Below are 22,808 nucleotides of genomic sequence, written 5' to 3' on the forward strand. Positions count from 1 at the left end.
CCAGAAGGTCGGGTGTAGCGGAGTGACGATGGGGGTGGCGGAGAAGCGGAATGGGGAGAATGGAGGTGCTCGGGGCCGAGCTGGAGTTGCAGGAGGCGGGCACGGGCCTGCCGGTTTTCCCCTCGGGGTTTGCTTATGTGCCGAAGCGGGGGAAGTCAAAAAAAAAATAAAAAAAAGCAACTCCGCCAAAGAGACGGGTAGCCAAACGGAGGCGAGGGCAGAGGTCGCCTCGCGTAGGGATGTTGGAGGTTTGGCTAAGTGCGGAGCCCGGTGTGTGGTGGAAAGGGGCTGACCCGGCTGGCCGGGGCCGGCGGGAGCTGCGGCTGCCGGGGCTGAGCCGAGTGTCGATGCATGTCGTGAGAACCGGGAAGGGGACAAACCGGTGGCTCCAGGCCGGGTTGGAGTTCCAGGAGGTCGGCCTGACTCTGGAGGTTTTCCCCTTAGCATTTCCCCATAGGCCAAAAGGGGGGAAGTCAAAAAAGCACCCCCGGCAGATGTATGCAGAAGGGGCTGGGGGGTGACGGAGAGCGGGCTGTTGGCAGCTGTGTGGTGGCTGCTGGCAGCCGTGTGCTGGCTGCAGGGGTGGGCCTGGGCGGCTGCCGAGGGCCCCCGTAGTGCACCTACCAGCAGTAGCTCAAGACCCAGGCTGACCCTCCGATGTGCCCGGGCAGGACACCCAGGAGGCGGGGAGCAGCCCCCGCTGAAGCCCACGTCAGTTGGCAGAGACGGGTCTTTGAGAAAAAATGACAAAGTCCAAACGCTCCAGGCGCTGGCCAGGGATGCGGACCGGGCTGGCCGGGCCGGCGGGGGCTGCGGCTGCCGGGGCTGAGCCGAGTGTTGATGCATGTCGTGAGAACCGGGAAGGGGACAAACCGGTGGCTCCAGGCCGGGTTGGAGTTCCAGGAGGTCGGCCTGACTCTGGAGGTTTTCCCCTTAGCATTTCCCCATAGGCCAAAAGGGGGGAAGTCAAAAAAGCACCCCCAGCAGATGTATGCAGGAGGGGCTGGGGGGTGACGGAGAGCGGGCTGTTGGCAGCTGTGTGGTGGCTGCTGGCAGCCGTGTGCTGGCTGCAGGGGTGGGCCTGGGCGGCTGCCGAGGGCCCCCGAAGCGCACCTACCAGCAGTAGCTCAAGACCCAGGCTGAGCCTCCGATGTGCCCGGGCAGGACACCCAGGAGGCGGGGAGCAGCCCCCGCTGAAGTCCATGGCATGTGCCAGAGGCGAGTCTTGGAGAAAAAACGACAAAGTCCAAACGCTCCAGGCGTGCAGGCCAGGGGTGCGGACCGGGCTGGCCGGGCCGGCGGGAGCTGCGGCTGCCGGGGCTGAGCCGAGTGTTGATGCATGTCGTGAGAACCGGGAAGGGGACAAACCTGTGGCTCCAGGCCGGGTGGGAGTTCCAGTAGGTCGGCCTGACTCTGGAGGTTTTCCCCTTAGCTTTTCCCCATAGGCCAAAAGGGGGGAAGTCAAAAAAGCACCCCCAGCAGATGTATGCAGGAGGGGCTGGGGGGTGACGGAGAGCGGGCTGTTGGCAGCTGTGTGGTGGCTGCTGGCAGCCGTGTGCTGGCTGCAGGGGTGGGCCTGGGCGGCTGCCGAGGGCCCCCAAAGCGCACCTACCAGCGGTGGCTCAAGACATTGCCTGAGCCTCCGATGTGCCCAGGCAAGACACCCAGGAGGCGGGGAGCAGCCCCCGCTGAAGCCCACGGCAGTTGGCAGAGACGGGTCTTTGAGAAAAAATGACAAAGTCCAAACGCTCCAGGCGCTGGCCAGGGGTGCGGAGCGGGCTGGCCGGGCCGGCGGGAGCTGCGGCGGCCGGGGCTGAGCCGAGTGTCAGTGCATGTCCTGAGAACCGGGAAGGGGACAAACCGGTGGCTCCAGGCCGGGTTGGAGTTCCATGAGGTCGGCCTGACTCTGGAGGCTTTCCCCTTAGCATTTCCCCATAGGCCAAAACGGGGGGAGGCAAAAAAGCACCCCCAGCAGATGTATGCAGGAGGGGCTGGGGGGTGACGGAGAGCGGGCTGTTGGCAGCTGTGTGGTGGCTGTTGGCAGCTGTGTGGTGGCTGCTGGCAGCCGTGTGCTGGCTGCAGGGGTGGGCCCCGGGCGGCTGCGGAGGGCCCCCAAAGCGCACCTACCAGTAGGGGCTGAAGACCCAGGCTGAGCCTCCGATGTGCCCGGGCAGGACACCCAGGGGGCGGGGAGCAGCCCCCGCTGAAGTCCATGGCATGTGCCAGAGGCGAGTCTTGGAGAAAAAAAACGACAAAGTCCAAACGCTCCAGGCGTGCCGGCCAGGGGTGCGGACCCGGCCGGGCCGGCGAGAGCTGCGGCGGCCGGGGCAGAGCCGCGTGTCGATGCAGGTGGTGAGAACCGGTATGAGGGTAATCCTGGTCGCTCCGGGCCGAGCCAGGGTTCCAGGAGGGCGGAAGGAGCGGGCCCGTTCCCCCTGATAGCGCCGACGACGGTAAAATAAGGCCTCGCAAAACGTCAGCACGAACACCTTGTCGGGGTATAAGGGAACGAGCGGTGTGCGGTCTTTGACAAAGTGACAGTGTTTCTCAAAAAAGCACCCCCGGCAGATGTGTGCAGACGGGGCTGGCTGGTGTGGGAGAGCGGCGGGCTGTTGGCAGCAGTGTGCTGGCTGCAGGGGTGGCCCGGGGCGGCTGCGGAGGGCCCCCAAAGCGCACCTACCAGCAGTAGCTCAAGACCCTGGCTGAGCCTCCGATGTCCCCGGGCAGGACCCCAGCAGGCCGGGCACGGACCGCAGCTTGCCCCCTTTGCCGTCCGATGAAGCTTGCACGGTCAGAAAAAGTTTCAAAGTCCCAACGGGGGAGAGAGTGTTGACGGCGAGGGGGGCGCTGGCTGCTCCAGGGGCCGGGAGGGAGGCCCTGGAGGTCGGCCTGGGGGTGAGTGGAGCGGCCCCCGTGTGTCCCTGAGTGTCCCCCGGTCTTTGGTCGAGAGGGGGTCTCAGCCGCTAATGTGCCCGCCCGGGTACCTAGGGAGGCCGGCCTGGGGCGAGTGGAGCAGCCCCCGTGTGTCCCTGAGCGTCCCCTGGCGTTTGCTGAAGAGGGGGTCTCAGCCGCTAATGTGCCCGCCCGGGTACCTAGGGAGGCCGGCCTGGGGCGAGTGGAGCAGCCCCCGTGTGTCCCTGAGCGTCCCCCGGTCTTTGGTGGAGAGGGGGTCTCAGCCGCTAATGTGCCCGCCTGGGTACCCAGGGAGGCCGGCCTGGGGCGAGTGGAGCAGCCCCCGTGTGTCCCTGAGCGTCCCCCGGTCTTTGGTGGAGAGGGGGTCTCAGCCGCTAATGTGCCCGCCTCAGGGAGGCCGGCCTGGGGCGAGTGGAGCAGCCCCCGTGTGTCCCTGAGCGTCCCCCGGTCTTTGGCGTTTGCTGAAGAGGGGGTCTCAGCCGCTAATGTGCCCGCCCGGGTACCTAGGGAGGCCGGCCTGGGGCGAGTGGAGCAGCCCCCGTGTGTCCCTGAGCGTCCCCTGGCGTTTGCTGAAGAGGGGGTCTCAGCCGCTAATGTGCCCGCCCGGGTACCTAGGGAGGCCGGCCTGGGGCGAGTGGAGCAGCCCCCGTGTGTCCCTGAGCGTCCCCTGGCGTTTGCTGAAGAGGGGGTCTCAGCCGCTAATGTGCCCGCCCGGGTACCTAGGGAGGCCGGCCTGGGGCGAGTGGAGCAGCCCCCGTGTGTCCCTGAGCGTCCCCTGGCGTTTGCTGAAGAGGGGGTCTCAGCCGCTAATGTGCCCGCCCGGGTACCTAGGGAGGCCGGCCTGGGGCGAGTGGAGCAGCCCCCGTGTGTCCCTGAGCGTCCCCTGGCGTTTGCTGAAGAGGGGGTCTCAGCCGCTAATGTGCCCGCCCGGGTACCTAGGGAGGCCGGCCTGGGGCGAGTGGAGCAGCCCCCGTGTGTCCCTGAGCGTCCCCTGGCGTTTGCTGAAGAGGGGGTCTCAGCCGCTAATGTGCCCGCCCGGGTACCTAGGGAGGCCGGCCTGGGGCGAGTGGAGCAGCCCCCGTGTGTCCCTGAGCGTCCCCTGGCGTTTGCTGAAGAGGGGGTCTCAGCCGCTAATGTGCCCGCCCGGGTACCTAGGGAGGCCGGCCTGGGGCGAGTGGAGCAGCCCCCGTGTGTCCCCGAGCGCCCCCCGGTCTCTGGTGGAGAGGGGGTCTCAGCCGCTAATGTGCCCGCCTCAGGGAGTCCGGCCTGGGGCGAGTGGAGCAGCCCCCGTGTGTCCCCGAGCGCCCCCCGGTCTCTGGTGGAGAGGGGGTCTCAGCCGCTAATGTGCCCGCCTCAGGGAGTCCGGCCTGGGGCGAGTGGAGCAGCCCCCGTGTGTCCCCGAGCGCCCCCCGGTCTCTGGTGGAGAGGGGGTCTCAGCCGCTAATGTGCCCGCCTCAGGGAGTCCGGCCTGGGGCGAGTGGAGCAGCCCCCGTGTGTCCCCGAGCGTCCCCCGGTCTCTGGTGGAGAGGGGGTCTCAGCCGCTAATGTGCCCGCCTCAGGGAGGCCGGCCTGGGGCGAGTGGAGCAGCCCCCGTGTGTCCCTGAGTGTCCCCTGACGTTTGCTGAAGAGGGGGTCTCAGCCGCCAATATGGCCGCCCGGGTACCAGTGGGGGCCGGCCTGGGGCGAGTGGAGCAGCCCCCGTGTGTCCCTGAGCGTCCCCCGGTCTTTGGTCGAGAGGGGGTCTCAGCCGCTAATGTGCCCGCCTCAGGGAGGCCGGCCTGGGGTGAGTGGAGCAGCCCCCGTGTGTCCCTGAGCGTCCCCCGGTCTTTGGTCAAGAGGGGGTCTCAGCCGCTAATGTGCCCGCCTCAGGGAGGCCGGCCTGGGGCGAGTGGAGCAGCCCCCGTGTGTCCCTGAGCGTCCCCCGGTCTTTGGTCGAGAGGGGGTCTCAGCCGCTAATGTGCCCGCCCGGGTACCTAGGCAGGCCGGCCTGGGGCGAGTGGAGCAGCCCCCGTGTGTCCCTGAGCGTCCCCCGGTCTTTGGTCGAGAGGGGGTCTCAGCCGCTAGTGTGCCCGCCCGGGTACCTAGGGAGGCCGGCCTGGGGCGAGTGGAGCAGCCCCCGTGTGTCCCTGAGTGTCCCCTGGCGTTTGCTGAAGAGGGGGTCTCAGCCGCTAATGTGCCCGCCTGGGTACCTAGGGAGGCCGGCCTGGGGCGAGTGGAGCAGCCCCCGTGTGTCCCCGAGCGCCCCCCGGTCTCTGGTGGAGAGGGGGTCTCAGCCGCTAATGTGCCCGCCTCAGGGAGTCCGGCCTGGGGCGAGTGGAGCAGCCCCCGTGTGTCCCTGAGCGTCCCCCGGTCTTTGGTGGAGAGGGGGTCTCAGCCGCTAATGTGCCCGCCTCAGGGAGGCCGGCCTGGGGCGAGTGGAGCAGCCCCCGTGTGTCCCTGAGCGTCCCCCGGTCTCTGGTGGAGAGGGGGCCTCAGCCGCTAATGTGCCCGCCTCAGGGAGGCCGGCCTGGGGCGAGTGGAGCAGCCCCCGTGTGTCCCTGAGCGTCCCCCGGTCTTTGGTCGAGAGGGGGTCTCAGCCGCTAATGTGCCCGCCTCAGGGAGGCCGGCCTGGGGCGAGTGGAGCAGCCCCCGTGTGTCCCTGAGTTCCCCCCGTTGCTCGCTCAAGAGGGGGTCTCAGCCGCTAATGTGCCCGCCTGGGTACCTAGAGAGGCCGGCCTGGGGTGAGTGGAGCAGCCCCCGTGTGTCCCTGAGCGTCCCCCGGTCTTTGGTCAAGAGGGGGTCTCAGCCGCTAATGTGCCCGCCTCAGGGAGGCCGGCCTGGGGCGAGTGGAGCAGCCCCCGTGTGTCCCTGAGCGTCCCCCGGTCTTTGGTGGAGAGGGGGTCTCAGCCGCTAATGTGCCCGCCTCAGGGAGGCCGGCCTGGGGCGAGTGGAGCTGCCCCCGTGTGTCCCTGAGTTCCCCCCGTTGCTCGCTCAAGAGGGGGTCTCAGCCGCTAATGTGCCCGCCTGGGTACCTAGAGAGGCCGGCCTGGGGTGAGTGGAGCAGCCCCCGTGTGTCCCTGAGCGTCCCCCGGTCTTTGGTCAAGAGGGGGTCTCAGCCGCTAATGTGCCCGCCTCAGGGAGGCCGGCCTGGGGCGAGTGGAGCAGCCCCCGTGTGTCCCTGAGCGTCCCCCGGTCTTTGGTGGAGAGGGGGTCTCAGCCGCTAATGTGCCCGCCTCAGGGAGGCCGGCCTGGGGCGAGTGGAGCTGCCCCCGTGTGTCCCTGAGTTCCCCCCGTTGCTCGCTCAAGAGGGGGTCTCAGCCGCTAATGTGCCCGCCTGGGTACCTAGAGAGGCCGGCCTGGGGTGAGTGGAGCAGCCCCCGTGTGTCCCTGAGCGTCCCCCGGTCTTTGGTCAAGAGGGGGTCTCAGCCGCTAATGTGCCCGCCTCAGGGAGGCCGGCCTGGGGCGAGTGGAGCAGCCCCCGTGTGTCCCTGAGCGTCCCCCGGTCTTTGGTGGAGAGGGGGTCTCAGCCGCTAATGTGCCCGCCTCAGGGAGGCCGGCCTGGGGCGAGTGGAGCAGCCCCCGTGTGTCCCTGAGTTCCCCCCGTTGCTCGCTCAAGAGGGGGTCTCAGCCGCTAATGTGCCCGCCTGGGTACCTAGAGAGGCCGGCCTGGGGTGAGTGGAGCAGCCCCCGTGTGTCCCTGAGCGTCCCCCGGTCTTTGGTCAAGAGGGGGTCTCAGCCGCTAATGTGCCCGCCTCAGGGAGGCCGGCCTGGGGCGAGTGGAGCAGCCCCCGTGTGTCCCTGAGCGTCCCCCGGTCTTTGGTGGAGAGGGGGTCTCAGCCGCTAATGTGCCCGCCTCAGGGAGGCCGGCCTGGGGCGAGTGGAGCAGCCCCCGTGTGTCCCTGAGTTCCCCCCGTTGCTCGCTCAAGAGGGGGTCTCAGCCGCTAATGTGCCCGCCTGGGTACCTAGAGAGGCCGGCCTGGGGTGAGTGGAGCAGCCCCCGTGTGTCCCTGAGCGTCCCCCGGTCTTTGGTCAAGAGGGGGTCTCAGCCGCTAATGTGCCCGCCTCAGGGAGGCCGGCCTGGGGCGAGTGGAGCAGCCCCCGTGTGTCCCTGAGCGTCCCCCGGTCTTTGGTCGAGAGGGGGTCTCAGCCGCTAATGTGCCCGCCTCAGGGAGGCCGGCCTGGGGCGAGTGGAGCAGCCCCCGTGTGTCCCTGAGTTCCCCCCGTTGCTCGCTCAAGAGGGGGTCTCAGCCGCTAATGTGCCCGCCTGGGTACCTAGAGAGGCCGGCCTGGGGTGAGTGGAGCAGCCCCCGTGTGTCCCTGAGCGTCCCCCGGTCTTTGGTCAAGAGGGGGTCTCAGCCGCTAATGTGCCCGCCTCAGGGAGGCCGGCCTGGGGCGAGTGGAGCAGCCCCCGTGTGTCCCTGAGCGTCCCCCGGTCTTTGGTCGAGAGGGGGTCTCAGCCGCTAATGTGCCCGCCTCAGGGAGGCCGGCCTGGGGCGAGTGGAGCAGCCCCCGTGTGTCCCTGAGTTCCCCCCGTTGCTCGCTCAAGAGGGGGTCTCAGCCGCTAATGTGCCCGCCTGGGTACCTAGAGAGGCCGGCCTGGGGTGAGTGGAGCAGCCCCCGTGTGTCCCTGAGCGTCCCCCGGTCTTTGGTCAAGAGGGGGTCTCAGCCGCTAATGTGCCCGCCTCAGGGAGGCCGGCCTGGGGCGAGTGGAGCAGCCCCCGTGTGTCCCTGAGCGTCCCCCGGTCTTTGGTGGAGAGGGGGTCTCAGCCGCTAATGTGCCCGCCTCAGGGAGGCCGGCCTGGGGCGAGTGGAGCAGCCCCCGTGTGTCCCTGAGTTCCCCCCGTTGCTCGCTCAAGAGGGGGTCTCAGCCGCTAATGTGCCCGCCTGGGTACCTAGAGAGGCCGGCCTGGGGTGAGTGGAGCAGCCCCCGTGTGTCCCTGAGCGTCCCCCGGTCTTTGGTCAAGAGGGGGTCTCAGCCGCTAATGTGCCCGCCTCAGGGAGGCCGGCCTGGGGCGAGTGGAGCAGCCCCCGTGTGTCCCTGAGCGTCCCCCGGTCTTTGGTCGAGAGGGGGTCTCAGCCGCTAATGTGCCCGCCCGGGTACCTGGGGAGGCCGGCCTGGGGCGAGTGGAGCAGCCCCCGTGTGTCCCTGAGCGCCCCCCGGTCTTTGGTGGAGAGGGGGTCTCAGCCGCTAATGTGCCCGCCCCAGGGAGGCCGGCCTGGGGCGAGTGGAGCAGCCCCCGTGTGTCCCTAAGTGTCCCCTGGCGTTTGCTGAAGAGGGGGTCTCAGCCGCTAATGTGCCCGCCTGGGTACCCAGGGAGGCCGGCCTGGGGCGAGTGGAGCAGCCCCCGTGTGTCCCTGAGCGTCCCCCGGTCTTTGCTCGAGAGGGGGTCTCAGCCGCTAATGTGCCCGCCTGGGTACCTAGAGAGGCCGGCCTGGGGCGAGTGGAGCAGCCCCCGTGTGTCCCTGAGCGTCCCCCGGTCTTTGGTCGAGAGGGGGTCTCAGCCGCTAATGTGCCCGCCTCAGGGAGGCCGGCCTGGGGCGAGTGGAGCAGCCCCCGTGTGTCCCTGAGTTCCCCCCGTTTGCTCGCTCAAGAGGGGGTCTCAGCCGCTAATGTGCCCGCCTGGGTACCTAGAGAGGCCGGCCTGGGGTGAGTGGAGCAGCCCCCGTGTGTCCCTGAGCGTCCCCCGGTCTTTGGTCAAGAGGGGGTCTCAGCCGCTAATGTGCCCGCCTCAGGGAGGCCGGCCTGGGGCGAGTGGAGCAGCCCCCGTGTGTCCCTGAGCGTCCCCCGGTCTTTGGTCGAGAGGGGGTCTCAGCCGCTAATGTGCCCGCCCGGGTACCTGGGGAGGCCGGCCTGGGGCGAGTGGAGCAGCCCCCGTGTGTCCCTGAGCGCCCCCCGGTCTTTGGTGGAGAGGGGGTCTCAGCCGCTAATGTGCCCGCCCCAGGGAGGCCGGCCTGGGGCGAGTGGAGCAGCCCCCGTGTGTCCCTAAGTGTCCCCTGGCGTTTGCTGAAGAGGGGGTCTCAGCCGCTAATGTGCCCGCCTGGGTACCCAGGGAGGCCGGCCTGGGGCGAGTGGAGCAGCCCCCGTGTGTCCCTGAGCGTCCCCCGGTCTTTGCTCGAGAGGGGGTCTCAGCCGCTAATGTGCCCGCCTGGGTACCTAGAGAGGCCGGCCTGGGGCGAGTGGAGCAGCCCCCGTGTGTCCCTGAGCGTCCCCCGGTCTTTGGTCGAGAGGGGGTCTCAGCCGCTAATGTGCCCGCCTCAGGGAGGCCGGCCTGGGGCGAGTGGAGCAGCCCCCGTGTGTCCCTGAGTTCCCCCCGTTTGCTCGCTCAAGAGGGGGTCTCAGCCGCTAATGTGCCCGCCTGGGTACCTAGAGAGGCCGGCCTGGGGTGAGTGGAGCAGCCCCCGTGTGTCCCTGAGCGTCCCCCGGTCTTTGGTCAAGAGGGGGTCTCAGCCGCTAATGTGCCCGCCTCAGGGAGGCCGGCCTGGGGCGAGTGGAGCAGCCCCCGTGTGTCCCTGAGCGTCCCCCGGTCTTTGGTCGAGAGGGGGTCTCAGCCGCTAATGTGCCCGCCCGGGTACCTGGGGAGGCCGGCCTGGGGCGAGTGGAGCAGCCCCCGTGTGTCCCTGAGCGCCCCCCGGTCTTTGGTGGAGAGGGGGTCTCAGCCGCTAATGTGCCCGCCTCAGGGAGGCCGGCCTGGGGCGAGTGGAGCAGCCCCCGTGTGTCCCTGAGCGTCCCCCGGTCTTTGGTCGAGAGGGGGTCTCAGCCGCTAATGTGCCCGCCTGGGTACCTAGAGAGGCCGGCCTGGGGCGAGTGGAGCAGCCCCCGTGTGTCCCTGAGCGTCCCCCGGTCTTTGGTCGAGAGGGGGTCTCAGCCGCTAATGTGCCCGCCTGGGTACCTAGAGAGGCCGGCCTGGGGCGAGTGGAGCAGCCCCCGTGTGTCCCTGAGCGTCCCCCGGTCTTTGGTCGAGAGGGGGTCTCAGCCGCTAATGTGCCCGCCTGGGTACCTAGAGAGGCCGGCCTGGGGCGAGTGGAGCAGCCCCCGTGTGTCCCTGAGCGTCCCCCGGTCTTTGGTCGAGAGGGGGTCTCAGCCGCTAATGTGCCCGCCTGGGTACCTAGAGAGGCCGGCCTGGGGCGAGTGGAGCAGCCCCCGTGTGTCCCTGAGTGCCCCCCGGTCTCTGGTGGAGAGGGGGTCTCAGCCGCTAATGTGCCCGCCTCAGGGAGGCCGGCCTGGGGCGAGTGGAGCAGCCCCCGTGTGTCCCTGAGCGCCCCCCGGTCTTTGGTGGAGAGGGGGTCTCAGCCGCTAATGTGCCCGCCTCAGGGAGGCCGGCCTGGGGCGAGTGGAGCAGCCCCCGTGTGTCCCGGAGTTCCCCCCGTTGCTCGCTCAAGAGGGGGTCTCAGCCGCTAATGTGCCCGCCTGGGTACCTAGAGAGGCCGGCCTGGGGTGAGTGGAGCAGCCCCCGTGTGTCCCTGAGCGTCCCCCGGTCTTTGGTCAAGAGGGGGTCTCAGCCGCTAATGTGCCCGCCTCAGGGAGGCCGGCCTGGGGCGAGTGGAGCAGCCCCCGTGTGTCCCTGAGCGTCCCCCGGTCTTTGGTCGAGAGGGGGTCTCAGCCGCTAATGTGCCCGCCTCAGGGAGGCCGGCCTGGGGCGAGTGGAGCAGCCCCCGTGTGTCCCCGAGTGCCCCCCGGTCTTTGGTGGAGAGGGGGTCTCAGCCGCTAATGTGCCCGCCTCAGGGAGGCCGGCCTGGGGCGAGTGGAGCAGCCCCCGTGTGTCCCTGAGCGTCCCCCGGTCTTTGGTGGAGAGGGGGTCTCAGCCGCTAATGTGCCCGCCTCAGGGAGGCCGGCCTGGGGCGAGTGGAGCAGCCCCCGGGTGTCCCTGAGCGTCCCCCGGTCATTGGTGGAGAGGGGGTCTCAGCCGCTAATGTGCCCGCCTCAGGGAGGCCGGCCTGGGGCGAGTTGAGCAGCCCCCGTGCGCCCCTGAGCGCCCCCTGGCGTTCGCTGAAGAGGGGGTCTCAGCCGCCAATATGGCCGCCCGGGTGCCCGGGGGAGCGGCCTGGGGTGGCCCTGTGCAGCCTCCGGGCGCCCCTGAGTGTTTTTCAGTATCTGGCCGAGACACCCCCTGACCCTCCGACTGTGTCCGTTTGGAGCGCCTGGTGCCTGGGCACCCCCTGAGTGTTTTTCAGTATCTGGCCGAGACACCCCCTGACCCTCCGACTGTGTCCGTTTTTAGTGCCTGGTGCCTGGGCACAGACCGCGGCAGCTCCCGCTGGCCGCATTGACAGAGTGCTGAAAAAATGACAAAGTCCGAAAATGCCTGAGAACCGGGAAGGGGACAAACCGGCGGCTCCAGGCCGAGCCGGAGTTCCAGGAGGTCGGCATGATTTTGCCGGTTTCCCCATAGGAGGTGCCAAGTTGCCAAAATGGGGGAACTCAAAAAAGCACCCCCGCCAGATGTATGTAGGGGGGCTGGATGGTCGATAGGGAGTGGGTGTCTGGCAGCAGGGGCCACCCCGCGCAGGTGCCCCGGGGGGCCGGCGGGGGGCCCCCGAAGACACCCCCCCCAGCACTCGCTGAAAACCCCGTCCGAGCCGCCCGCGCTGCCCGGAGGGAGTCCCGGGAGGCCGGGCACGGCCCGCGGGTCTCTCCCTCTGCCCCCCCGGTGAGGTTTGCACGGGGGGAAAAGTTTCAAAGTCCCAACGGGGGCGAGAGACAGTGCGGCGAGGGGTGGCGGGCTGCTCCGCGGACCCGGGGGAAGCCCGGGGAGGGCGGCCTGAGGGCGCGGAGGGCCCCCTGAGAGTGCCTACGGGTAGTAGGTGAGAAACCCTGCCTGTCCCACCCACGGGGCCGGGCAGGGCCCCGGGGAGTCCGGGCAGAGCCCGCAGGTCGCCCCCTTGCCGTCCGCTGACGCTCGCACGGTCAGAAAAGTTTCAAAGTCCCAACGGGGGGAGAGTGTTGACGGAGAAGGGGTGCTGGCTGCCCCTGGGGCCGGGCTGGAGCCCCTGGGGGTCGGCCTGGGGGTGTGGAGGGGCCCCCTGAGAGCACCCAACAGCAGTTGCTCAAGACCCTGCCTGAGCCTCCGATGTGCCCAGGCGGGACCCCAGGAGGCCGGGCACAGACCGCAGCCTGCCCCCTTGCCGTCCCATGAAGCTTGCACGGTCAGAAATGTTTCAAAGTCCCCACGGGGGGAGAGTGTTGACGGCGAGGGGGTGCTGGCTGCTCCAGGGGCCGGGGGCAAACCCTGGAGGCTGGGCACGGACTGCGGCAGCCCCCCTTGCAGTAGAACAAAGTTTGAGGAGACAAGTCATGAAAATGACAAAGTCCAAACTGCTCCATGCGCCGGCCAGGGGTGCGGACCCGGCAGGCCGGGCCGGCGGGGGCTGCAGCTGCCGGGGCTGAGCCGAGTGTCAGTGCAGGTCCTGAGAACCGGGAAGGGGACAAACCTGTGACTCCAGGCCGGGTTGGAGTTCCAGGAGGTCGGCAGGACTCTGGAGGTTTTCCCCTTGGCATTTTCCCATTGGCCACAATGGGGGAAGTCAAAAAAGCACCCCCAGCAGATGTATGCAGAGGGGCTGGCTGGTGATGGGGAGCGGGCTGTTGGCAGCGGTGTGCTGGCTGCAGAGGTGTGCATGGGCGGCTGCGGAGGGTCCCCCTGAGTGCACCTGCCAGCAGTGGCTCAACACCCTGGCTGAGCCTCCGATGTCCCCGGGCAGGACCCCAGGAGGCTGGGCAGAGCCCGCCGCTTGCCCCCTTGCCGTTTGACGAAGCTTGCACGGTCAGAAAAGTTTCAAAGTCCCAACGGGGAGAGAGTGTTGACGGCGAGGGGGTGCTGGCAGCTCCAGCGGCCGGGGGCAACCGCTGGAGGCTGGGCCCGGACTGCGGCAGCCCCCCTTGCAGTCGAACAAAGTTTGAGGAGACAAGTCATGAAAATGACAAAGTCCAAACGCTCCAGGCGTGCCGTCCAGGGGGGCGGACCCAGCTGGTCGGACCGGCGGGAGCTGCGGCGGCCGGGGAAGAGCCGAGTGTCAATGCAGGTCACGAGAACCGGTATGAGGGTAAACCTGGCCGCTCCGGGCCGAGGCACGGTTCCAGGAGGGCGGAAGGAGCGGGCCCGCTTCCCCTGATAGCGCCGACGGCGGTAAAATAAGGCCTCGCAAAACGTCAGCACGAACACCTTGTCGGGGTATAAGGGAACGAGCGGTGTGCGGTCTTTGACAAAGTGACAGTGTTTCTCAAAAAAGCACCCCCGGCAGATGTGTGCAGACGGGGCTGGCTGGTGTGGGAGAGCGGCGGGCTGTTGGCAGCAGTGTGCTGGCTGCAGGGGTGGCCCGGGGCGGCTGCGGAGGGCCCCCAAAGCGCACCTACCAGCAGTAGCTCAAGACCCTGGCTGAGCCTCCGATGTCCCCGGGCAGGACCCCAGCAGGCCGGGCACGGACCGCAGCTTGCCCCCTTTGCCGTCCGATGAAGCTTGCACGGTCAGAAAAAGTTTCAAAGTCCCAACGGGGGAGAGAGTGTTGACGGCGAGGGGGCGCTGGCTGCTCCAGGGGCCGGGAGGGAGGCCCTGGAGGTCGGCCTGGGGGTGAGTGGAGCGGCCCCCGTGTGTCCCTGAGCGTCCCCCGGTCTTTGGTCGAGAGGGGGTCTCAGCCGCTAATGTGCCCGCCCGGGTACCTAGGGAGGCCGGCCTGGGGCGAGTGGAGCAGCCCCCGTGTGTCCCTGAGCGTCCCCTGGCGTTTGCTGAAGAGGGGGTCTCAGCCGCTAATGTGCCCGCCCGGGTACCTAGGGAGGCCGGCCTGGGGTGGGTGGAGCAGCCCCCGTGTGTCCCTGAGTGTCCCCTGGCGTTTGCTGAAGAGGGGGTCTCAGCCGCTAGTGTGCCCGCCTGGGTACCTAGGGAGGCCGGCCTGGGGCGAGTGGAGCAGCCCCCGTGTGTCCCTGAGCGTCCCCTGGCGTTTGCTGAAGAGGGGGTCTCAGCCGCTAATGTGCCCGCCTGGGTACCTAGGGAGGCCGGCCTGGGGCGAGTGGAGCAGCCCCCGTGTGTCCCCGAGTGCCCCCCGGTCTTTGGTGGAGAGGGGGTCTCAGCCGCTAATGTGCCCGCCTCAGGGAGTCCGGCCTGGGGCGAGTGGAGCAGCCCCCGTGTGTCCCTGAGCGTCCCCCGGTCTTTGGTGGAGAGGGGGTCTCAGCCGCTAATGTGCCCGCCTCAGGGAGGCCGGCCTGGGGCGAGTGGAGCAGCCCCCGTGTGTCCCTGAGCGTCCCCCGGTCTCTGGTGGAGAGGGGGCCTCAGCCGCTAATGTGCCCGCCTCAGGGAGGCCGGCCTGGGGCGAGTGGAGCAGCCCCCGTGTGTCCCTGAGCGTCCCCCGGTCTTTGGTCGAGAGGGGGTCTCAGCCGCTAATGTGCCCGCCTCAGGGAGGCCGGCCTGGGGCGAGTGGAGCAGCCCCCGTGTGTCCCTGAGTTCCCCCCGTTGCTCGCTCAAGAGGGGGTCTCAGCCGCTAATGTGCCCGCCTGGGTACCTAGAGAGGCCGGCCTGGGGTGAGTGGAGCAGCCCCCGTGTGTCCCTGAGCGTCCCCCGGTCTTTGGTCAAGAGGGGGTCTCAGCCGCTAATGTGCCCGCCTCAGGGAGGCCGGCCTGGGGCGAGTGGAGCAGCCCCCGTGTGTCCCTGAGCGTCCCCCGGTCTTTGGTGGAGAGGGGGTCTCAGCCGCTAATGTGCCCGCCTCAGGGAGGCCGGCCTGGGGCGAGTGGAGCTGCCCCCGTGTGTCCCTGAGTTCCCCCCGTTGCTCGCTCAAGAGGGGGTCTCAGCCGCTAATGTGCCCGCCTGGGTACCTAGAGAGGCCGGCCTGGGGTGAGTGGAGCAGCCCCCGTGTGTCCCTGAGCGTCCCCCGGTCTTTGGTCAAGAGGGGGTCTCAGCCGCTAATGTGCCCGCCTCAGGGAGGCCGGCCTGGGGCGAGTGGAGCAGCCCCCGTGTGTCCCTGAGCGTCCCCCGGTCTTTGGTGGAGAGGGGGTCTCAGCCGCTAATGTGCCCGCCTCAGGGAGGCCGGCCTGGGGCGAGTGGAGCAGCCCCCGTGTGTCCCTGAGTTCCCCCCGTTGCTCGCTCAAGAGGGGGTCTCAGCCGCTAATGTGCCCGCCTGGGTACCTAGAGAGGCCGGCCTGGGGTGAGTGGAGCAGCCCCCGTGTGTCCCTGAGCGTCCCCCGGTCTTTGGTCAAGAGGGGGTCTCAGCCGCTAATGTGCCCGCCTCAGGGAGGCCGGCCTGGGGCGAGTGGAGCAGCCCCCGTGTGTCCCTGAGCGTCCCCCGGTCTTTGGTGGAGAGGGGGTCTCAGCCGCTAATGTGCCCGCCTCAGGGAGGCCGGCCTGGGGCGAGTGGAGCAGCCCCCGTGTGTCCCTGAGTTCCCCCCGTTGCTCGCTCAAGAGGGGGTCTCAGCCGCTAATGTGCCCGCCTGGGTACCTAGAGAGGCCGGCCTGGGGTGAGTGGAGCAGCCCCCGTGTGTCCCTGAGCGTCCCCCGGTCTTTGGTCAAGAGGGGGTCTCAGCCGCTAATGTGCCCGCCTCAGGGAGGCCGGCCTGGGGCGAGTGGAGCAGCCCCCGTGTGTCCCTGAGCGTCCCCCGGTCTTTGGTGGAGAGGGGGTCTCAGCCGCTAATGTGCCCGCCTCAGGGAGGCCGGCCTGGGGCGAGTGGAGCAGCCCCCGTGTGTCCCTGAGTTCCCCCCGTTGCTCGCTCAAGAGGGGGTCTCAGCCGCTAATGTGCCCGCCTGGGTACCTAGAGAGGCCGGCCTGGGGTGAGTGGAGCAGCCCCCGTGTGTCCCTGAGCGTCCCCCGGTCTTTGGTCAAGAGGGGGTCTCAGCCGCTAATGTGCCCGCCTCAGGGAGGCCGGCCTGGGGCGAGTGGAGCAGCCCCCGTGTGTCCCTGAGCGTCCCCCGGTCTTTGGTCGAGAGGGGGTCTCAGCCGCTAATGTGCCCGCCTCAGGGAGGCCGGCCTGGGGCGAGTGGAGCAGCCCCCGTGTGTCCCTGAGTTCCCCCCGTTGCTCGCTCAAGAGGGGGTCTCAGCCGCTAATGTGCCCGCCTGGGTACCTAGAGAGGCCGGCCTGGGGTGAGTGGAGCAGCCCCCGTGTGTCCCTGAGCGTCCCCCGGTCTTTGGTCAAGAGGGGGTCTCAGCCGCTAATGTGCCCGCCTCAGGGAGGCCGGCCTGGGGCGAGTGGAGCAGCCCCCGTGTGTCCCTGAGCGTCCCCCGGTCTTTGGTGGAGAGGGGGTCTCAGCCGCTAATGTGCCCGCCTCAGGGAGGCCGGCCTGGGGCGAGTGGAGCAGCCCCCGTGTGTCCCTGAGTTCCCCCCGTTGCTCGCTCAAGAGGGGGTCTCAGCCGCTAATGTGCCCGCCTGGGTACCTAGAGAGGCCGGCCTGGGGTGAGTGGAGCAGCCCCCGTGTGTCCCTGAGCGTCCCCCGGTCTTTGGTCAAGAGGGGGTCTCAGCCGCTAATGTGCCCGCCTCAGGGAGGCCGGCCTGGGGCGAGTGGAGCAGCCCCCGTGTGTCCCTGAGCGTCCCCCGGTCTTTGGTCGAGAGGGGGTCTCAGCCGCTAATGTGCCCGCCCGGGTACCTGGGGAGGCCGGCCTGGGGCGAGTGGAGCAGCCCCCGTGTGTCCCTGAGCGCCCCCCGGTCTTTGGTGGAGAGGGGGTCTCAGCCGCTAATGTGCCCGCCCCAGGGAGGCCGGCCTGGGGCGAGTGGAGCAGCCCCCGTGTGTCCCTAAGTGTCCCCTGGCGTTTGCTGAAGAGGGGGTCTCAGCCGCTAATGTGCCCGCCTGGGTACCCAGGGAGGCCGGCCTGGGGCGAGTGGAGCAGCCCCCGTGTGTCCCTGAGCGTCCCCCGGTCTTTGCTCGAGAGGGGGTCTCAGCCGCTAATGTGCCCGCCTGGGTACCTAGAGAGGCCGGCCTGGGGCGAGTGGAGCAGCCCCCGTGTGTCCCTGAGCGTCCCCCGGTCTTTGGTCGAGAGGGGGTCTCAGCCGCTAATGTGCCCGCCTCAGGGAGGCCGGCCTGGGGCGAGTGGAGCAGCCCCCGTGTGTCCCTGAGTTCCCCCCGTTTGCTCGCTCAAGAGGGGGTCTCAGCCGCTAATGTGCCCGCCTGGGTACCTAGAGAGGCCGGCCTGGGGTGAGTGGAGCAGCCCCCGTGTGTCCCTGAGCGTCCCCCGGTCTTTGGTCAAGAGGGGGTCTCAGCCGCTAATGTGCCCGCCTCAGGGAGGCCGGCCTGGGGCGAGTGGAGCAGCCCCCGTGTGTCCCTGAGCGTCCCCCGGTCTTTGGTCGAGAGGGGGTCTCAGCCGCTAATGTGCCCGCCCGGGTACCTGGGGAGGCCGGCCTGGGGCGAGTGGAGCAGCCCCCGTGTGTCCCTGAGCGCCCCCCGGTCTTTGGTGGAGAGGGGGTCTCAGCCGCTAATGTGCCCGCCCCAGGGAGGCCGGCCTGGGGCGAGTGGAGCAGCCCCCGTGTGTCCCTAAGTGTCCCCTGGCGTTTGCTGAAGAGGGGGTCTCAGCCGCTAATGTGCCCGCCTGGGTACCCAGGGAGGCCGGCCTGGGGCGAGTGGAGCAGCCCCCGTGTGTCCCTGAGCGTCCCCCGGTCTTTGCTCGAGAGGGGGTCTCAGCCGCTAATGTGCCCGCCTGGGTACCTAGAGAGGCCGGCCTGGGGCGAGTGGAGCAGCCCCCGTGTGTCCCTGAGCGTCCCCCGGTCTTTGGTCGAGAGGGGGTCTCAGCCGCTAATGTGCCCGCCTCAGGGAGGCCGGCCTGGGGCGAGTGGAGCAGCCCCCGTGTGTCCCTGAGTTCCCCCCGTTTGCTCGCTCAAGAGGGGGTCTCAGCCGCTAATGTGCCCGCCTGGGTACCTAGAGAGGCCGGCCTGGGGTGAGTGGAGCAGCCCCCGTGTGTCCCTGAGCGTCCCCCGGTCTTTGGTCAAGAGGGGGTCTCAGCCGCTAATGTGCCCGCCTCAGGGAGGCCGGCCTGGGGCGAGTGGAGCAGCCCCCGTGTGTCCCTGAGCGTCCCCCGGTCTTTGGTCGAGAGGGGGTCTCAGCCGCTAATGTGCCCGCCCGGGTACCTGGGGAGGCCGGCCTGGGGCGAGTGGAGCAGCCCCCGTGTGTCCCTGAGCGCCCCCCGGTCTTTGGTGGAGAGGGGGTCTCAGCCGCTAATGTGCCCGCCCCAGGGAGGCCGGCCTGGGGCGAGTGGAGCAGCCCCCGTGTGTCCCTAAGTGTCCCCTGGCGTTTGCTGAAGAGGGGGTCTCAGCCGCTAATGTGCCCGCCTGGGTACCCAGGGAGGCCGGCCTGGGGCGAGTGGAGCAGCCCCCGTGTGTCCCTGAGCGTCCCCCGGTCTTTGCTCGAGAGGGGGTCTCAGCCGCTAATGTGCCCGCCTGGGTACCTAGAGAGGCCGGCCTGGGGCGAGTGGAGCAGCCCCCGTGTGTCCCTGAGCGTCCCCCGGTCTTTGGTCGAGAGGGGGTCTCAGCCGCTAATGTGCCCGCCTCAGGGAGGCCGGCCTGGGGCGAGTGGAGCAGCCCCCGTGTGTCCCTGAGTTCCCCCCGTTTGCTCGCTCAAGAGGGGGTCTCAGCCGCTAATGTGCCCGCCTGGGTACCTAGAGAGGCCGGCCTGGGGTGAGTGGAGCAGCCCCCGTGTGTCCCTGAGCGTCCCCCGGTCTTTGGTCAAGAGGGGGTCTCAGCCGCTAATGTGCCCGCCTCAGGGAGGCCGGCCTGGGGCGAGTGGAGCAGCCCCCGTGTGTCCCTGAGCGTCCCCCGGTCTTTGGTCGAGAGGGGGTCTCAGCCGCTAATGTGCCCGCCCGGGTACCTGGGGAGGCCGGCCTGGGGCGAGTGGAGCAGCCCCCGTGTGTCCCTGAGCGCCCCCCGGTCTTTGGTGGAGAGGGGGTCTCAGCCGCTAATGTGCCCGCCTCAGGGAGGCCGGCCTGGGGCGAGTGGAGCAGCCCCCGTGTGTCCCTGAGCGTCCCCCGGTCTTTGGTCGAGAGGGGGTCTCAGCCGCTAATGTGCCCGCCTGGGTACCTAGAGAGGCCGGCCTGGGGCGAGTGGAGCAGCCCCCGTGTGTCCCTGAGCGTCCCCCGGTCTTTGGTCGAGAGGGGGTCTCAGCCGCTAATGTGCCCGCCTGGGTACCTAGAGAGGCCGGCCTGGGGCGAGTGGAGCAGCCCCCGTGTGTCCCTGAGCGTCCCCCGGTCTTTGGTCGAGAGGGGGTCTCAGCCGCTAATGTGCCCGCCTGGGTACCTAGAGAGGCCGGCCTGGGGCGAGTGGAGCAGCCCCCGTGTGTCCCTGAGCGTCCCCCGGTCTTTGGTCGAGAGGGGGTCTCAGCCGCTAATGTGCCCGCCTGGGTACCTAGAGAGGCCGGCCTGGGGCGAGTGGAGCAGCCCCCGTGTGTCCCTGAGTGCCCCCCGGTCTCTGGTGGAGAGGGGGTCTCAGCCGCTAATGTGCCCGCCTCAGGGAGGCCGGCCTGGGGCGAGTGGAGCAGCCCCCGTGTGTCCCTGAGCGCCCCCCGGTCTTTGGTGGAGAGGGGGTCTCAGCCGCTAATGTGCCCGCCTCAGGGAGGCCGGCCTGGGGCGAGTGGAGCAGCCCCCGTGTGTCCCGGAGTTCCCCCCGTTGCTCGCTCAAGAGGGGGTCTCAGCCGCTAATGTGCCCGCCTGGGTACCTAGAGAGGCCGGCCTGGGGTGAGTGGAGCAGCCCCCGTGTGTCCCTGAGCGTCCCCCGGTCTTTGGTCAAGAGGGGGTCTCAGCCGCTAATGTGCCCGCCTCAGGGAGGCCGGCCTGGGGCGAGTGGAGCAGCCCCCGTGTGTCCCTGAGCGTCCCCCGGTCTTTGGTCGAGAGGGGGTCTCAGCCGCTAATGTGCCCGCCTCAGGGAGGCCGGCCTGGGGCGAGTGGAGCAGCCCCCGTGTGTCCCCGAGTGCCCCCCGGTCTTTGGTGGAGAGGGGGTCTCAGCCGCTAATGTGCCCGCCTCAGGGAGGCCGGCCTGGGGCGAGTGGAGCAGCCCCCGTGTGTCCCTGAGCGTCCCCCGGTCTTTGGTGGAGAGGGGGTCTCAGCCGCTAATGTGCCCGCCTCAGGGAGGCCGGCCTGGGGCGAGTGGAGCAGCCCCCGGGTGTCCCTGAGCGTCCCCCGGTCATTGGTGGAGAGGGGGTCTCAGCCGCTAATGTGCCCGCCTCAGGGAGGCCGGCCTGGGGCGAGTTGAGCAGCCCCCGTGCGCCCCTGAGCGCCCCCTGGCGTTCGCTGAAGAGGGGGTCTCAGCCGCCAATATGGCCGCCCGGGTGCCCGGGGGAGCGGCCTGGGGTGGCCCTGTGCAGCCTCCGGGCGCCCCTGAGTGTTTTTCAGTATCTGGCCGAGACACCCCCTGACCCTCCGACTGTGTCCGTTTGGAGCGCCTGGTGCCTGGGCACCCCCTGAGTGTTTTTCAGTATCTGGCCGAGACACCCCCTGACCCTCCGACTGTGTCCGTTTTTAGTGCCTGGTGCCTGGGCACAGACCGCGGCAGCTCCCGCTGGCCGCATTGACAGAGTGCTGAAAAAATGACAAAGTCCGAAAATGCCTGAGAACCGGGAAGGGGACAAACCGGCGGCTCCAGGCCGAGCCGGAGTTCCAGGAGGTCGGCATGATTTTGCCGGTTTCCCCATAGGAGGTGCCAAGTTGCCAAAATGGGGGAACTCAAAAAAGCACCCCCGCCAGATGTATGTAGGGGGGCTGGATGGTCGATAGGGAGTGGGTGTCTGGCAGCAGGGGCCACCCCGCGCAGGTGCCCCGGGGGGCCGGCGGGGGGCCCCCGAAGACACCCCCCCCAGCACTCGCTGAAAACCCCGTCCGAGCCGCCCGCGCTGCCCGGAGGGAGTCCCGGGAGGCCGGGCACGGCCCGCGGGTCTCTCCCTCTGCCCCCCCGGTGAGGTTTGCACGGGGGGAAAAGTTTCAAAGTCCCAACGGGGGCGAGAGACAGTGCGGCGAGGGGTGGCGGGCTGCTCCGCGGACCCGGGGGAAGCCCGGGGAGGGCGGCCTGAGGGCGCGGAGGGCCCCCTGAGAGTGCCTACGGGTAGTAGGTGAGAAACCCTGCCTGTCCCACCCACGGGGCCGGGCAGGGCCCCGGGGAGTCCGGGCAGAGCCCGCAGGTCGCCCCCTTGCCGTCCGCTGACGCTCGCACGGTCAGAAAAGTTTCAAAGTCCCAACGGGGGGAGAGTGTTGACGGAGAAGGGGTGCTGGCTGCCCCTGGGGCCGGGCTGGAGCCCCTGGGGGTCGGCCTGGGGGTGTGGAGGGGCCCCCTGAGAGCACCCAACAGCAGTTGCTCAAGACCCTGCCTGAGCCTCCGATGTGCCCAGGCGGGACCCCAGGAGGCCGGGCACAGACCGCAGCCTGCCCCCTTGCCGTCCCATGAAGCTTGCACGGTCAGAAATGTTTCAAAGTCCCCACGGGGGGAGAGTGTTGACGGCGAGGGGGTGCTGGCTGCTCCAGGGGCCGGGGGCAAACCCTGGAGGCTGGGCACGGACTGCGGCAGCCCCCCTTGCAGTAGAACAAAGTTTGAGGAGACAAGTCATGAAAATGACAAAGTCCAAACTGCTCCATGCGCCGGCCAGGGGTGCGGACCCGGCAGGCCGGGCCGGCGGGGGCTGCAGCTGCCGGGGCTGAGCCGAGTGTCAGTGCAGGTCCTGAGAACCGGGAAGGGGACAAACCTGTGACTCCAGGCCGGGTTGGAGTTCCAGGAGGTCGGCAGGACTCTGGAGGTTTTCCCCTTGGCATTTTCCCATTGGCCACAATGGGGGAAGTCAAAAAAGCACCCCCAGCAGATGTATGCAGAGGGGCTGGCTGGTGATGGGGAGCGGGCTGTTGGCAGCGGTGTGCTGGCTGCAGAGGTGTGCATGGGCGGCTGCGGAGGGTCCCCCTGAGTGCACCTGCCAGCAGTGGCTCAACACCCTGGCTGAGCCTCCGATGTCCCCGGGCAGGACCCCAGGAGGCTGGGCAGAGCCCGCCGCTTGCCCCCTTGCCGTTTGACGAAGCTTGCACGGTCAGAAAAGTTTCAAAGTCCCAACGGGGAGAGAGTGTTGACGGCGAGGGGGTGCTGGCAGCTCCAGCGGCCGGGGGCAACCGCTGGAGGCTGGGCCCGGACTGCGGCAGCCCCCCTTGCAGTCGAACAAAGTTTGAGGAGACAAGTCATGAAAATGACAAAGTCCAAACGCTCCAGGCGTGCCGTCCAGGGGGGCGGACCCAGCTGGTCGGACCGGCGGGAGCTGCGGCGGCCGGGGAAGAGCCGAGTGTCAATGCAGGTCACGAGAACCGGTATGAGGGTAAACCTGGCCGCTCCGGGCCGAGGCACGGTTCCAGGAGGGCGGAAGGAGCGGGCCCGCTTCCCCTGATAGCGCCGACGGCGGTAAAATAAGGCCTCGCAAAACGTCAGCACGAACACCTTGTCGGGGTATAAGGGAACGAGCGGTGTGCGGTCTTTGACAAAGTGACAGTGTTTCTCAAAAAAGCACCCCCGGCAGATGTGTGCAGACGGGGCTGGCTGGTGTGGGAGAGCGGCGGGCTGTTGGCAGCAGTGTGCTGGCTGCAGGGGTGGCCCGGGGCGGCTGCGGAGGGCCCCCAAAGCGCACCTACCAGCAGTAGCTCAAGACCCTGGCTGAGCCTCCGATGTCCCCGGGCAGGACCCCAGCAGGCCGGGCACGGACCGCAGCTTGCCCCCTTTGCCGTCCGATGAAGCTTGCACGGTCAGAAAAAGTTTCAAAGTCCCAACGGGGGAGAGAGTGTTGACGGCGAGGGGGCGCTGGCTGCTCCAGGGGCCGGGAGGGAGGCCCTGGAGGTCGGCCTGGGGGTGAGTGGAGCGGCCCCCGTGTGTCCCTGAGCGTCCCCCGGTCTTTGGTCGAGAGGGGGTCTCAGCCGCTAATGTGCCCGCCCGGGTACCTAGGGAGGCCGGCCTGGGGCGAGTGGAGCAGCCCCCGTGTGTCCCTGAGCGTCCCCTGGCGTTTGCT

This window comes from Eleutherodactylus coqui, unplaced genomic scaffold (assembly GCF_035609145.1).
Source record: "Eleutherodactylus coqui strain aEleCoq1 unplaced genomic scaffold, aEleCoq1.hap1 HAP1_SCAFFOLD_74, whole genome shotgun sequence".
NCBI lineage: Eukaryota > Metazoa > Chordata > Amphibia > Anura > Eleutherodactylidae > Eleutherodactylus > Eleutherodactylus coqui.